The sequence below is a fragment of the Cornus florida genome, unplaced genomic scaffold (assembly GCF_030987335.1).
Source record: "Cornus florida cultivar Cherokee Brave unplaced genomic scaffold, ASM3098733v1 CherokeeBrave_3.0.0_Hap2_Chr06, whole genome shotgun sequence".
NCBI classification, from domain to species: Eukaryota; Viridiplantae; Streptophyta; class Magnoliopsida; order Cornales; family Cornaceae; genus Cornus; species Cornus florida.
The window spans coordinates 8,601,308-8,617,092 of record NW_026775576.1 but is presented as its reverse complement, the minus strand read 5'-3'; positions in this window follow the sequence as shown (position 1 = coordinate 8,617,092).

Below are 15,785 nucleotides of genomic sequence, written 5' to 3'. Positions count from 1 at the left end.
ATTAAGTAAGGTAGGAAATACTCCATACAATCACGACAAGATTCTTAGATCTTCAAGAGATAACACTTGAAATCTAAGAGTTCAAAGTTTATGCTTGATAGTATAAACTATTACCTGTAGTCCATGCCACCTAGAATCTAAGTCAAGTTGTTTATATAGGATCATTCCTAAGTCATATTAACATGAAGCAACATAAGTCATGATGTCTATGACATTGAACAAGGTTGGGATAATCCAAAGAACACGACTAGTTTATGAATTAACACGGATCACATTATCAATGCAATTAACATGATTTGGAACATCCAGTTAACAAGACAAGAAGAATACATGAAGTTTAGGATAATGCATAATATCTATGCAATTAGACAAGGTAGGAACAATTCATATAACATGAAAATAATTACATGTGAAATCAAGAATAGGGCATAATATCTATGCAAGAGAACAAGATTGGAACATTTCAATTAACACGATAAGAGTTATATATGAAATCAAGAGCAAAGCATAATATCTATGCAATTAAACAAGGATTGAACATTCCATGAAACACGAAAAGAGTCATAGAGCTTCAAAGAATATCACTTGAAATCTAAGGAACGAAATCATGAATGAAGCATAAAATCTATACAATGAAACAAGATTGGAGTATTTCACATACACGGCAAGGTTTAAATCTTCAAGCAATAACAACTTGAAATTTAAAGAGTGAAATCAACAAATGTGGAAACTCGGATATCGCCCGGATTAAAACTGTACTCTTGAGATCACTTTAGGGCTACTAACCCATGGGTACCTTTCCCCCAGTGCGCACTATAGTTTAGAAGGACAATCCCCCGTACTAGAACCAAGTCCTAGCCATGTCAATTCTTGATTGATATCCCAAGTTCCAAAATTAACAAGTTGTGCAACTAAGAGTGTATCAAGATACAAGTAATGTATTAAACCACATTCCATACACAACCAAGATTTTGGAACACACAAGTCATGCCCTAGATTCTCAACTATGATGGCATGTGAAATGTCAAGAAATCATGGTATGCATCTACATAGACTACAACTAAGATATATATATATATATATATATATAGCATTGATGTAAGTATACAACTAGTATAAGATTAATGATTCAATCATTTGTTTAACAACACTTGAATAATTAAATCATTCCAATGCAAGGGTGCAAGTTTATTAACTACATTAATGAAGCTAAGTTGCAACAAGTCATGATACACGCTAAATAGGCAAAAGCCCCATGAAATAGATGTCCAAATCATTAGAACACTAAGTAGAAATTAATTAACCTAATTAATTAATTTATCTAGAAATCAAAGTTTTCCAAAAATTCTCAAATTAATATATGTGCATGTCCATTCCATGGTGATTGCAAATATCACATCAATTTCACAAAGTGAGCAAAATATAATCATGTGGAATTTAATTAATTTAAATCAATTAAATCTCTAGATTTCAAAGGTTGTTCAAATGACCCCAAATAAATATATGTTAAGGATTAAGTCATGTCCTTGCCATATATCAAGTCAAAAATGTAAAATAAGCAAGGTACAATTAACTATAATTTAAATCAAATTAAATTCATTAAATCTCTAGATTTAAAAACTCATTTAAATGGCTCCAAATAATTATATAACAAAGATTAAGTCAAGGTCATACCATATATCAAGTCTAAAGTGAGTTGTATGCGAACTATGATTCATCATTGATTTCATAAATTGATATAAAACATGCATACAACTTTTATTTCATACAAAAGCAAGTAAAATCACTTGAAAAATAAATTATAACACCCCCTACCTCACTAGAGAAGAGTCTCTCTAGAATCCAACGCAAAAAAGGTTAAAATGGCAAACCCTTCAAGGGTTATGAAGAGGAGTATGAGGGGAATAAAAAGTGTTCCAAGCTTCATGGTCTAAAGTGAGTGGAAAGGCCTAAAAAATTAAGGTCAAGGCTTAAGCATCAAGCTCCTCTAATGGTGGCTAGGGTTTTTGGTGAGGAAGGAAATGAAACAATGAGATGAAGTGTGAGTGGAGGAATTAGAAATCCTCCACTCACTATGTGATTTTACACCATGGTCCATACACATAAGTCTTGGTCAATTGCACAAAAACTCTTCTTTAAAACTATAATCCCAAAGTGGCCCAAAAATAATTACAAGGCTAAATTGTGAGCCTACACTTGTCACAAATCTAAAGCTCCTTCCTAGGCTTAATCCTAAGCCTATACTTGTCAACCATCTAAGCCAACAAGTGCGCCAATCCTAGGCCAACAAGTGGGTAAATCTACACCCTCCACATGTCATCATCCAAGGCATCTAAGTGTCTTCACACAAATGTCAACAAGTGGACCAATGAGAGTGTGACACTTGTCACACTTTCCGAAAATTGCAAAAAGGTTCTTTTTGAAAATATCTTCCAAATTAAATTGTAAAATGGTCCCTAAGACGAAAAATAATTACTTTACATAATTACACTAAAACCCCAAAAACAAGAAGTTTCCAAAGAAAGTGTGCATCCACACCCCTAAGGAACAAATGGCATGCATTTATAGGAAAGTAAAAATACACATGGCATGGAATTTAAATATCATGGATGCATGCAAAACTGGAATCAAATCCGAACTCGAAAGGTGAGGTTGTGCCAATAATTTGACAAACGAGAACAAGACGAAAGATGAATAGTGTCGAAAAAGTGAAAATGTGGAAATGACTCGGTTCTCAAAGGAAGTTGTCAATCCGAATGAAAGAGTCTCGGAAACCAATTCCAAGCACTCGAGACGACACTAAGTGACAAGAAACAGAACTCAGAAAAGAAAATTAAACGAAAAAAAATTATCCGTAAAATTTCAGGAAAAAGGAAAGGAAGGAAAATGACCGGGTCATTACACACGTGAAGCCATTTATAGGTTTAATGAATCTTTCAATATGACAAGTGTACCCTTTTCTTTTAGGCATTGAGAAAATAAAATTACAACATCTGCCATTATAAAAGACATCGTATTATTCCTAAACCCTAAGGACAACTCAAACGAGCAAGATCGTCACTTTCCTTCTAAACCCTAAGGACAACTCAAACGACAACTTCTCGATTTAAGGATCTCTTTCGTTTCAAGCAAGGATACAAAATCTTTTACTTTGTTGTATATGAATGATTGATTATATTTTGTGTATGAATGTTTGATTGAATGTATGGTGTGAAGTTTCGAGTGACCAAAATTTTGAACTAATTAATCGTACTGTTTTTCTTAACCAATTTTTTATTTATGTCCTAATCGATCATGTGAATGTTGCATTATTAAACCTCCATTCAACAACCATTTTTCCATGATATATGGATGCATATAAATATACAACATTATAACATTTGTTATAAATATGTTTTTTATACTGTATTTGACATATTATTATAAGTATACTTTTTATACTGTGACTAAAATATTGGAGAAAACTTTAATAATAATTAAAGTATCGAGTACTGTATTCTTTTACTTTGTTGTATATGAATGATTGACTCTACTTTATATATGAATGTTGAATATGGTGTGAAGTTTGGAGTTACCAAAATTTTGAACTAATTAATCGTACTGTTTTTCTTAACCCATTTTTTATTTATACCCATTATTAAATAACCATTTTTGTATGAACAACCATTTTTCCATGATATATGGATACACATATACAACATTATAACATTTGTTATAACTATGCTTTTTATACTGTGTTTGACATATTGTTATAAGTGTTTGTGATTGAGATATTGGAGAAAACTTTAATAAGAATAATTGTAATCTTTTACTGTATTGTATATGAATGATTGATTCTATTTTGTATATGAATGTTGGATTGAATATATGGTTTGAAGTTTGGAATGACCAAAATTTTGAACTAATTAATCATACTATTTTTCTTAACCCATTTTTTTAATTTTTTTTATTTATGCCCTAATCGATCACGTGCATCATTCACATTGTTGTATGGATACATTTACATACATATATGTATGAACACTTAAACAATTATTTTTGTATGAATAACCATTTTTGTATGAACAACCATTTTCCCATGATATATGGATACATATACAACATTATAACATTTGTTATACCTATTTTTATACTATGTTTGAGATATTGTTATGAGTATACTTTTTATATTGTGTTTGAGATATTGGAAAAAACTTTAATAATAATTAAAGTATCTAGCCCAATGCTAATATGTGAGTAATCACCTCTCATTCTTTATTAATTTCTATTCCATTTGTAAATTAGATGGAGGCTGAGAGAGAAAAAGTTAAAACAAAAGCAGTATGGGACTCAACCACACATGCGATTTTTGTTGATCTTGCTGTACAACAAGTGAGAGCTGGTAATAGAAATGGAACACACTTGAATAAAGAGGGTTGGAAGAATTTTATTGAGAATTTTAATAAGGCCACCAACAAAAACTATGAAAGGAAACAACTCAAAAATCATTGGGATAATGTAAGAAAAGATTGGCAGCTTTAGGAGGCATTATTAAGAGCAGAGACTAAATTGGGTGGGATACTGAAAGACAGACTATAGATGCCTCAAGTGATTGGTGGAAGACAAAGTTACAAGTACGTATAGGTGTATATATATTTTTTATTTTTTAACAGTAAATTTAATGGTAATTTTTATTTTCTAACTTCTAAATTAAAAAGTGTAGAAGTTTCCAGATACGGCCAAATTTCGTGTGAAGGGTCTAGAGCACTCACTTAAGCTAGATGAGTTGTTTCGAGATGTGACCGCCACTGGAGCTAACTCTTGGGCACCTACTTTTGGAACCATGCCTGTGACGACCCTGGATTTTTTAACTCGGTGCATCAGTGATGAACCGAAAGTTGACCCGATAAAGGATCCGAAATGCGGAAGCAAAAGATAAAACCAAGTCTTTAGAGATATATACTATCCCTAAGACACAAGTGTGACCATCCATGAAGTCATGGAACTCAAGGAAATAACTAGAAGTGGAAACTAAAATGAAAAGGTTAAACGGTACCCTATGGCACCAATGACACCCAAGGGAACAAGATTTAGTTCAAGCTAGACCGCGTACACCATTAAATAGCTTAAATGAAATAAACAAGGTCATGTGGAAACAAACAAACGGAGTTAACATGCCTAGGCAACAAACAAAACCAAAACCCACAAGACAGCTCCATTTCGGTAACGGTACCCTATGGCACCAATGACACCCAAGGGAACAAGATTTAGTTCAAGCTAGACCGCGTACACCATTAAATAGCTTAAATGAAATAAACAAGGTTATGTGGAAACAAACAAACGGAGTTAACATGCCTAGGCAACAAACCAAACCAAAACCCACAAGACAGCTCCATTTCGGTCAGCCGAAATGGAGCTTAGGTTGACCGAAGTGAGCCAAGAGAAGAAGGGAAATAAGCCTTCATTTCGATCGACCGAAATGACAAACCGGTTGACCGGTTTGTGGCTCGAAACTGAAAATGGCTACTGGAATCGAGTTTTTACTATTTAATTGAAATTCAAAAGGGCATTAGTCTACTGAAACAAGCCACCAGTCAATCGAAACAGGTTGAAAATGTGTAGAATGAACCTGCTAGGCACCAAAAATGAAGAAAAGTCCCCAAGTCACAAATGGATCCCCTATAGCATGATCAAATTGCATTATATGCTATTGTGCGATGATGTGAACATACACGCAAGTGTAATTGGTATTTTATACATGCTACAATGGCCCATGGCCTTATTACATTTCATTTACAACAATTGACATGTCAAACCTCTGAGTTAGAAAGATTACATTTCAAAGGCAAACTCAAACATGCTAACATTTGCATGTGAACAAGAATACATTTAAATGGACTTCAAATCTCTAAATCACCCAAGGCAAGTGCAAATCTCCGGATCTTGAATCCTGTACCTGACCAATACCCCCAGTAACTTCGGGGTGAGTAAACAAGTTTACTCGTAGAGAATGAGCATGCATCAATTCGATTTCTTTATGGATTTTTATAACAACATGAAACAATTCAAAAAGGTCATACCACCTAACGTCTATGTCAAAGGTGAGACTCAGGGAGCATCCTAAGCTACCTTAAATCATTTCTAGCATAAATCACATCCTTCATGCCATTTCAACAACATAGGAGCAGGCTATACAAAGCAATAACAGATAAATTCTCAAGGTTACCATCTTGAAATCTAAAATGTAATAACAACTAAATATAACAATTTCGTACAATTAGAATTTCTAATGCCACACATCAAGACATAGATTCTCTAAGTTATCAACTTGAAATCTAAAAGTGTGAAAACAACTAAATATAACAATTTAGTATGGATATACTTAACAACATCAAATCGCCAATAGCCAAAACCACAAGTCACAATTAAACATGATTGTCAACTTGGAATTGAATGCGAAATCAAATAGTGGAAGACTTGGACATCAAATCTCGGATTTCTGCCGAGAACTCAATGGTTATTTCGGGCATTAACCCACTGGGAAGACCACCCTAAGTGCGCACTATAAATGGGGAGAACTCATACCTCCCACACTAGAGCCAAACTCTAACCATATCACATGTAACAAATGTCCCAAGATTCCAAAATAAACCAAATAAGTTCACAACTTATACATAATTTATAGGATGCACGAAATCACCTTCTATGCACAAGTAGGTTGAAACCACATAATCCATGCCTTAGAGTTTAAGTTCTAAAATGGCATATATAATGTCAATTACAAAGTGTGCAATATATTACACAAGGCAACAATATATTCCATAAAGAAAACATGTTCTCATGAATATAAATATAATAACAATATTATCCAATGCTCAAAACATAACTATGTGAACCACAACAAGTCCAAACCCATGATTTGAATATAGAAACAACTTTTACAACATGATTAAAATTCATGGAATAATGAGATATAATTTAATTAAATCATGATAATTAAATCTCTAATTTCTAAAACAACTCGAAATAGTCTCAATTTAATATATGCTAGTAAACAAGTCCTAGTCATCACAAATATCAAGTTAAAAACTTAATTAGGCCAATGGAACCACTAAATAGATTTTAATTAATCCTTTTAATTAAAATCTTTAGATTTTCAAACTCATCCAAATGCTCTCAAATTAAAGTATGTTAAAGAACATGCTAAGACTTAATTTAAAAGCATATCACAACTTAATTTCATGTAAGGTATGTCTATGTGAATTAATCTTTCACAAAAGAAAAATATTAAACAAAAGTTGCAATTCTTTTCTAAATAATCCAAATTTAATATATGTCAACAAACACACCAAAGCTTAATTTCCTAGCATGCCAAAAATTTAATTCAAAGTTATACATCATTATGAGAATTAAATCTTAACCATAAAAATTAATTAAATTAAATTCTAGATTATGAACAAAAACATGCATACAAGTTGTATAAGCATCAATAACATGCAAGACAACCAAAATATGAAATTATAACACCCCCTACCTCTATTTGAGATAAAATCTCAAATCCCCACTAAAACGAAACCACTCTGAATCCGACGAAACTTCTAGATTTTGTCGGGGACAACACGGTGAACAAGAACCCCAAGAAAGCCCCATCAAAATCATAACTTGACCTCAAACCCGAACTCAAGAAATGGCCAAAAACGGATTCTAATAACGGGGAAAGGTAGAGCACGATAAGGTGAACATAAAACACTAAGACACTATACCTTTTTACCTAAGGGAAGTGGCCGGAAAAGAAGAGAGAAGGGTGGTAGCCCCTTAGTTGCCATGGCTGCAGGCCAAGAGAGAGGAGAGAGAGAGAAAAATCTGATTTCTCTTCTTAAGGTCTCCTATTTATAGAAAAACCCTAAAAGTGTCCCGAACGGGCCCCGCCGGGTCCGGAAAAGTGGAATTTGAGCAGACGCACTCAAACGACAAAACTCTGTGAAGGAAAAAGAAGCAGAATGAAAAAATATGAACAACGGAAGAAACAGCGTCAAAAATTGAGTCCTAAGCAGAAAGATATGCACTAAACAAGTTCAGCGCAAACAGGGTTCAGAAACCCTAAAACTGGAGAAAAACAACCAGAAGGAAATTCCATGAGTACACGACTCAACGAAAAGTGAAAATGAACACCGTACAAGGATCCAGACTCAAAACAAGGTATTTAGCAATAACTTTCATTAATTGCACAATGGCTCCTTTAAAAAGTGAAAACTGCACAACTGGCCCAGAATGAAAATATCTTCCAAAAATATTTTCTTAAAAACCCCTAAAATAAAATATCTTCAAAAGATATTTACGAAAAACACCTCAAGAAATGAAAATGTTTCTGAAGAACTGTGCATCCATGCCCTTGTGGACACCTGGAGCAACCAGAGTACTTTTCTGCAAAAGTAAAGATACGTATTTCGTGGAAACCACTTAGAATGAAGATACGTGAAGTCAAAAACCACTCCAAACACAAGAAGTGAGGTTATGCCAACAAAGTGACAAACGGGGAAAAGACAGAATAAGGAAAAGGATGAAAAGTGAATAGTGTCCAAAATTGAAAATATGGAAATGACTCGGTCCTCAAAGGAAGTTATCAATCCAAAGAAAAGAGTCTCAAAAACCATTCCCGAGCACTCAAGATGACACTAAGTGATGAAAAACTGAACTCAGAAAGGAAAAGATCAACGGAAAAAAAAAATATCCGTGAAAATTTGAGAAAAGGAAAGGAAGGAAAATGATCAGGTCATTACAATGCCTCCTTTGTATAACCAATCACCTACCATTGATGGTAATGTTGATGAGGGAGAACATCTGGAAGAAAGTGAACATGAGGAGACAAAATGGAGAATCTTACAAAATATGTCTAATTTTGAGTTTGATAAGCAAGTTGTCGTTGTTAGTGCTTCGATGGCTCTCCATAATTTTATAAGGAGGGAGGCTATTGGTGACATAGAATTTCAAACATATGGAAAAGATGATTATGTACACGGTGAGGAAATTGGCGAATCCGATATTTCGTTCACAAGTGATGATACTACTGAGATGGGTGTTATCTGGGATAGAATTGCTACAGAGTTAATGCTTAGATGAATATTTGGTATTGTTAAATTAATGATGAGATGACTATTATCCGGGATAGAATTGCTACGAAACTCATGATTGGATAAATATTTTGTTAGTTGATGCTATGACATTTTGTATTATTTGATTATATTGAATGGGTTGTTATTTTGTTAGTTGATGCTTAATACAATGCAATATTTTATACACGACATGAATTATTTGATTATATGTCTGAGTTGTTTGTATATGTCATGTTGGATTATTGGATTATACTGAAATGGTTGTTTATATATGTTTAGAAAAGAGTTAGAAAAAAAAAAAAAAATGTTAACTACTTTATGTTACCAAACAGTTCAAAAAACACTCAATTCAGGGCAAAATAGTTATTTTAGCATTAGAAGAGTTTCAGCAAATGATTTGCCAAACATACATTAAAAACTCTTCTAAAATACAGTTCCTAAACAGTGACAGATAAGCTAAATAGAATTGATAACTTTTGCTTCTCTTTTTCTTCTGCTTAAAAGCAAAAGCAAAAGCTATGCCAAATGAGCACATAGTTAGCTTACTATATCAATCACCATTTTCTACTAATGAAAAAAAAAAAAAATCAACAGCCATACATGGATGATTGTCAACCTAAATACAAGATAAAATTGAAGCAGGTTATTGCAAAGAACTTGTAAATAGGTTATTGTAAATTTTTTTTAGGGTTTTTATAGCCACTTATTATATAGTTATATATGAAAAAATATTTATAATATTTGAATTATTAAAATGTACTTTATAAAATAAATTATAAAATTTATTGACTATTTATATAAATTTATCATTTTATAAAATGTGACATTGTGTTCAAGTTTGAACAAAAAAATTTACAAATGTTGAGTCTCATGTAGTATAGTAAAATGTGACTAGAGATGTTTTTATTTTTAATGTTATGTTGGACTATATAGGTAATATGATACTAAAATTGAAGTAGGTTATTACAAACAACTTGTAAATAGGCTATTGCAAAAATTAATATATATATATATATATATATATATATATATTTTTGTGTGTTTAAATTTCTCCATATCTATTAAAAATATGATAACTATTTATAAATATACTTAAAATTTATAAAAACAAATTAAAAACAATGATAACCAAACATGTTTTTTTGTTTCTGTTTTATTTATTTTTTTTGGCAACAGTTGGACTGACCAAACATGTTTTGTTTTCAAAATTTTTGAAACGCATGACCTACCAAACATGTTTTGTATGTTTTTGTTTTCGACATTTCCACAGCAAAACATCTTTCCCAAACGTGCTTCCGAATTTTTTTCCAAAATACTCCTACAACAAAAACACTGTTACTGTTTTAGCTAAAAACAAAACGTTTGCCAAACAGGCTAAATGAAACAAATGTTTCGGCAAATAGTTCGAGGACTCGTTAATAGTTCGACTCATATTTGTCTGTTTCATAATTGGACCAACATCAACAAATCTTTAAATTTGATTAATAAATGAATCAATCTCAAATAACTTATGTTATGTTCATTTGTTCGTCAACATGCCTATAAATAAAGTGCATAAATGTGTTAACTTATATATCTAATAATACACACACACACACACACACACACACATATATATATATAAAGACATAGAACCTATACATTAATTTTTTTATATATGACCTATTTAGTTTATATTAGCAAGATTCAAGGGTGATGGTCGTGGTAAATTAATCATTGAAGAATATAAATAATAATAATCATAATAATAGAATATTATAAAACTATTATATATAATAATAATATGATTAAAAATCATATAAAATAAAATCATAAAAAAATAAGTATCAAGTACTTGAAATAAAAAGAATTAAAAAAAAAATGATTGTTAATCATATACAAAAAATGTCATTCAATATATGTTGAAATTCTGGTATCAGAGCCATGTTGATGGCTTAAATAAATATTATTAATGCTTTTAGGTGTTGGTAGTGTGAATATTATGGTAATTATGTAAAGAATAATGAGTTAATTATTCAGTTAAAATTCTATTTAAATCTAATGATATTATAGGTTGTCCAAAAGTCGCGTTGGAATATTAAGACCATCGTTTGCATTAAATTGCTCCATAGGTCAATGACTCCATAAATTGTTGGCAGACGAGTAATATCATCACTCCTAAGCAAAACAAAGACAGAATAATAAATCAATATTCATTAAATAATGCTATAATAATTATACTATTTAGTCCTTAAGCATTAACAATATTTTAACATTCATGTTAAATCCTTCTTCTTCCAACATGGATTTACAGGATTCTGAATTAATTGAATATTAAAATGTTCAAAATAAATTGAACAAATGGACTATTCCTCCTGTAAGTGTTAATAGCATTTACAAGATTAGTATGTTTGATGTTGTTGATTGATGGGCAATAAAGTCCGTGGAACAAACAATGCAAGTGAGTAAAAAGGATACAATAATTAGGTTATTGTCTCCACGGGTTCTTCATAAATATATGAAGCACTATAAATATATACATATTGGTTTAATACAAATTACTTTTAAACCTTTGATATTACTTGGGATGAATGCTTGAATCCAAGCAACACTTAGAGATGTTAGGTGTCTGGATTATCTCCCATCATTAATGGGTGCTTTAGAAACCAGTTTATGTCATGGACCGGTTTACTTTGATGTATATCCTAGTTTGAATCTATCCTTAACGGATGCAAACATATATGAAGCAACCAGTCTTCGTATTCAAACTCATGGGTATAATTTCTTACCTGGAACTGAAGTGATAAATGTTATTTATCACATTCATTATAAGGTATTAAATACCTTATGTCCAATGGCTAAAAATAAAAGCCAACCAGAGAAACAGTGTTATGCGAAACTAATATATTTATTTCAAACATTGCAACTCAGAGGTTGGTTTCTTGGAGTGAAGTAACATTTTCTAAATATTGGACAATTCAGAATGCAGTTCCTCCAAAGCGTATTGTAAATAGGAATTTGGACTATGTGATCCAAGATCAAGATGGTGATGTTCTTCTAAATTTTAGAAGATCTCTAGATTTACCTAGAGGTACACCATCTAGAGGAATGAATAATCTTCCTTATAAGATTTCTTTTCCTCCATCTTCTAGACATTTTGTTTCAGAGTATAGGACTGAAGATCCTAAACTAGAAGAATAAGTGTTTGAGGAAGTCATTGCAAGGAATTCAACAATCTGCACAGAAGATTCCATATGGTGTATATCAGACAAAAAAAAGCATCATACCTTGGGAATTTGGTAAGGAATATGATCCCACCCCTTCAGAAATGGGTGAATATTAGTTTAATGGATTTTACAATTGATAGAAAAGACATTAATGCTGAATTTTATCAGGATCAATACCAAAAATTCAAAACATGGTATTTCCAATATTTTCATAATAAACTTTGAAAACAAAAGTGCATAGAAAACGAGATACATGTTATTGGCCTCTGGCCTCATCTCATACATGTTAAATACATTGAAAAGAGTGTACTTACGTACACTTTACATATACGAATCAACGAATACAAGTTTAAACAAATAGGGCTACAAAGAGGCATCTTATGCTAACACTTGCATAAAATAGAAACTTAAAAACTGTAAACCATCCAAGGAGCAATGGAATCTTCAAATCCTGAGTCCTGTACCTGAAATATGCCCCAGTATCATAGGGGTGAGTAACATAAAGCTACTCGTAGGAGATGAGCATGCATCGACCTAGCATTTTACAATTTTATCACCTTATGGTGAAACATGTTAAAGGGGCTTATGCCACCTAACGTCTATGTCAAGATGAGACCCAGGGAGCATCCTAAGCTACCTAGATCATTTCTATCATAATCACATTGTTCATGCAATTCAAATAACATGGAAACATGTTATACAAGGCAACAAGATATAGATTCTCAAAGTCTTCAACTTGAAATCCAAAATACGAAAACAACAAGTGTGGGTCATGCCACCTAACGTCTATGTTCAAAATGAATCTATAAGGTCATTCCTAAACTATATTTGAACATCAAAACATAAATTATGATATCGATGCAATTTAACCAACAATGGAACTTCCAATACAACGCATGAAGCATGCTTTCACAAAGCTACATCTTAAGCTCAAAATAGGAAATCAAATAAGGAACAACAAGTTACGATATCATCTAGTTATCAACTTGAAATAAAATAAAAAATCAAAAAAAGTGGGTACTCGGACGTTACGCCGGATCAGACCGACAACATAATTACTTTAGGGTTACTAGCCCATGGGTAACCTCCCTGTGATGGCTCAAGTTTTTCAACCCGGTGCGTCGGTGATGAACCGAAAGATGATCCGATAACGGATCCGAAATGCGGAAGCAAAAGACAAACAATGGTCTCTAGAGATACAACATGACTCTAAGACACCATTGTAACCCTCAACGAGGTCACGGGACCCAAAGGAATCAAATGCGGAAACAACATTTCAAAAATGGACAATAAGGCACCTAGGGGCAAAATCGTCATTTTCAGCCTAAAAGTTGGTGCCACCGAGCACACCATTGGAAAGACAACAAAAAATCAATGAACTTAGACTCAAAAATCGCTTGATTGGGAGTCCGGATGAAGAAGATATGGCTAACGGAAGAAGAAGGGGCAAAACGGTCAAAAAGAGGACAACCAAGAACATCTAACCGGTTAGGAGACCTTCCTAACCGGTTAGGAAGCCAAAAATCTTGCCAAAAACACTGCTCATGCACATGTAACCGGTTACGAGACCCCTCGTAACCATTTACATGTGAAGGAGGCAGAATGGGCAGCCCAAAAACCTGGCAGTAGGGGTTTTTCAGGGAAAAATGGATATTTGAGGGCCTAGATGACATTTTCTGGAAAAACTCAAAGAAGAAATCCCCCTCAAAATCGAGTTTTTTATGTGACTTAAAAGGAAAATATAAAAATACACAACTTAAAATGCCCAAAATGCCCTCCCAAGAAAACTGGTCCAGAGGGTCCAAAAAGCTGCTAAATTTAAAAACTGAGAGCTGAACTTCGGATGCGATTTCCGATGCCAAGATGGAATTTTAAGGAAAAACACGAAAAAGAAACCCCTCCTAAAATCATATTTTCTAATCAACCATGTGAAGAACGGAATTTATTTTCCAAAGGAAATTTCCAAAATACCCTTAGGTCAGAAAATGCAACAAAAGTGTAAAATGAGTCCGTAGGAGGCTCATTTCACCAAAGAAGAAGCTTTGCCCAAAAACGACCATGCACGCAAACGTAACTTACCTAGTAAGATGTGCTACAATGGTCCATGGCCCAAAAATATGGCCAATGCAAAATATGACCCCCCAACGGCCAAAATGCCAAAAATGAAGTTTGGAACGAAAACTTGGAATTCAAAACTATGAAATGGTTTCAAAATGCTGCTTGGCCCTTGGAAACACTTCATACATGGTGAATGAATGCTAATGGAAGAATCAAAATGGAATTCCCACACCCAATGCAAACATGGTGAATCAAAAACTCAATATTTTACAATACTTTCATAATATTTCATGAAGTCAAAATTTACATAGGATACAATTTACATGTTATTGGCCTCCAGCCTCATCTCATACATGTCAAATACATCGTAAAGAGTGTACTCATGTACACATTACATATAAGGAATCAAATGTACACATGTTGACATATAAGACTATAATTGGCATTCCAAGCCAACCTTCACAAAAATGGAAGTCTCCAAGTCCACAAACCATCCAAGCATAATAAAGACCTCAACTTTGATTCTTGTACCTAAAATTTGCCCCAGTATCGTAGGGGTGAGTAACATAAAGCTACTCGTAGGAAATGAGCATGCATCGACCTACGTTTTATAAGTTTGCATGATTTAATCATTGTGGTTCATTCCACCTAACGTCTATGTCAAAGGTGAGACTCAAGGAGCATCCTAGCTACCTAAGATCATTTCTAGCATCAATCACCTCATTCATGCAATTTTAGCAACATAGGTTCATACTTACACAAAGCAACAACATAGGAGCATGCTTACACAAGCAACAACATATAGATTCTCAAGGTTATCAACTTGAAGTCTAAAATGCAATATCAACTAAATATAACAATTTAACATAATTTGAATATCTAATACCACACATTAAGACATAGATTCTCTAGGTTATCAACTAGAAATCTAAAAGTGTGAAATCAACTAAATATATCAATTTAGTATGGATGTACTTAACAACATCAAAATCGCCAATAGCCAAAACCACAAGTTAACAAGGTAAACATGATTGTCAACTTGGAATTGAATGCGAAAACAAAAAGTGGGAGACTTAGACATCACAGCTTGGATTTCCGCCGAGACAAGGCAAATTTGGAGCTACTAACCCCCAGGCAGCCTACCCAACGTGCGAACTTTATAGGGCTAATTTGGAGCTACTAACCCCCAGGCAGCCTACCCAACGCGCGAACTTTTGACTTAGAGGACTCTTGTCCCCATACTAGAGCCAAACCCTAGTCATCACAGTTTAACAATGTCCCAAGCAACTCCAAAATAAATAAGTTAACAACTTATACACATTACTACTACATAGTAACAAGTTAGCAATATAACTCTCAATTGTGCATAATAAGCATTTCATATCCATAATGCTATGAAATCACAAGCCAACAATATATTCATATAGAA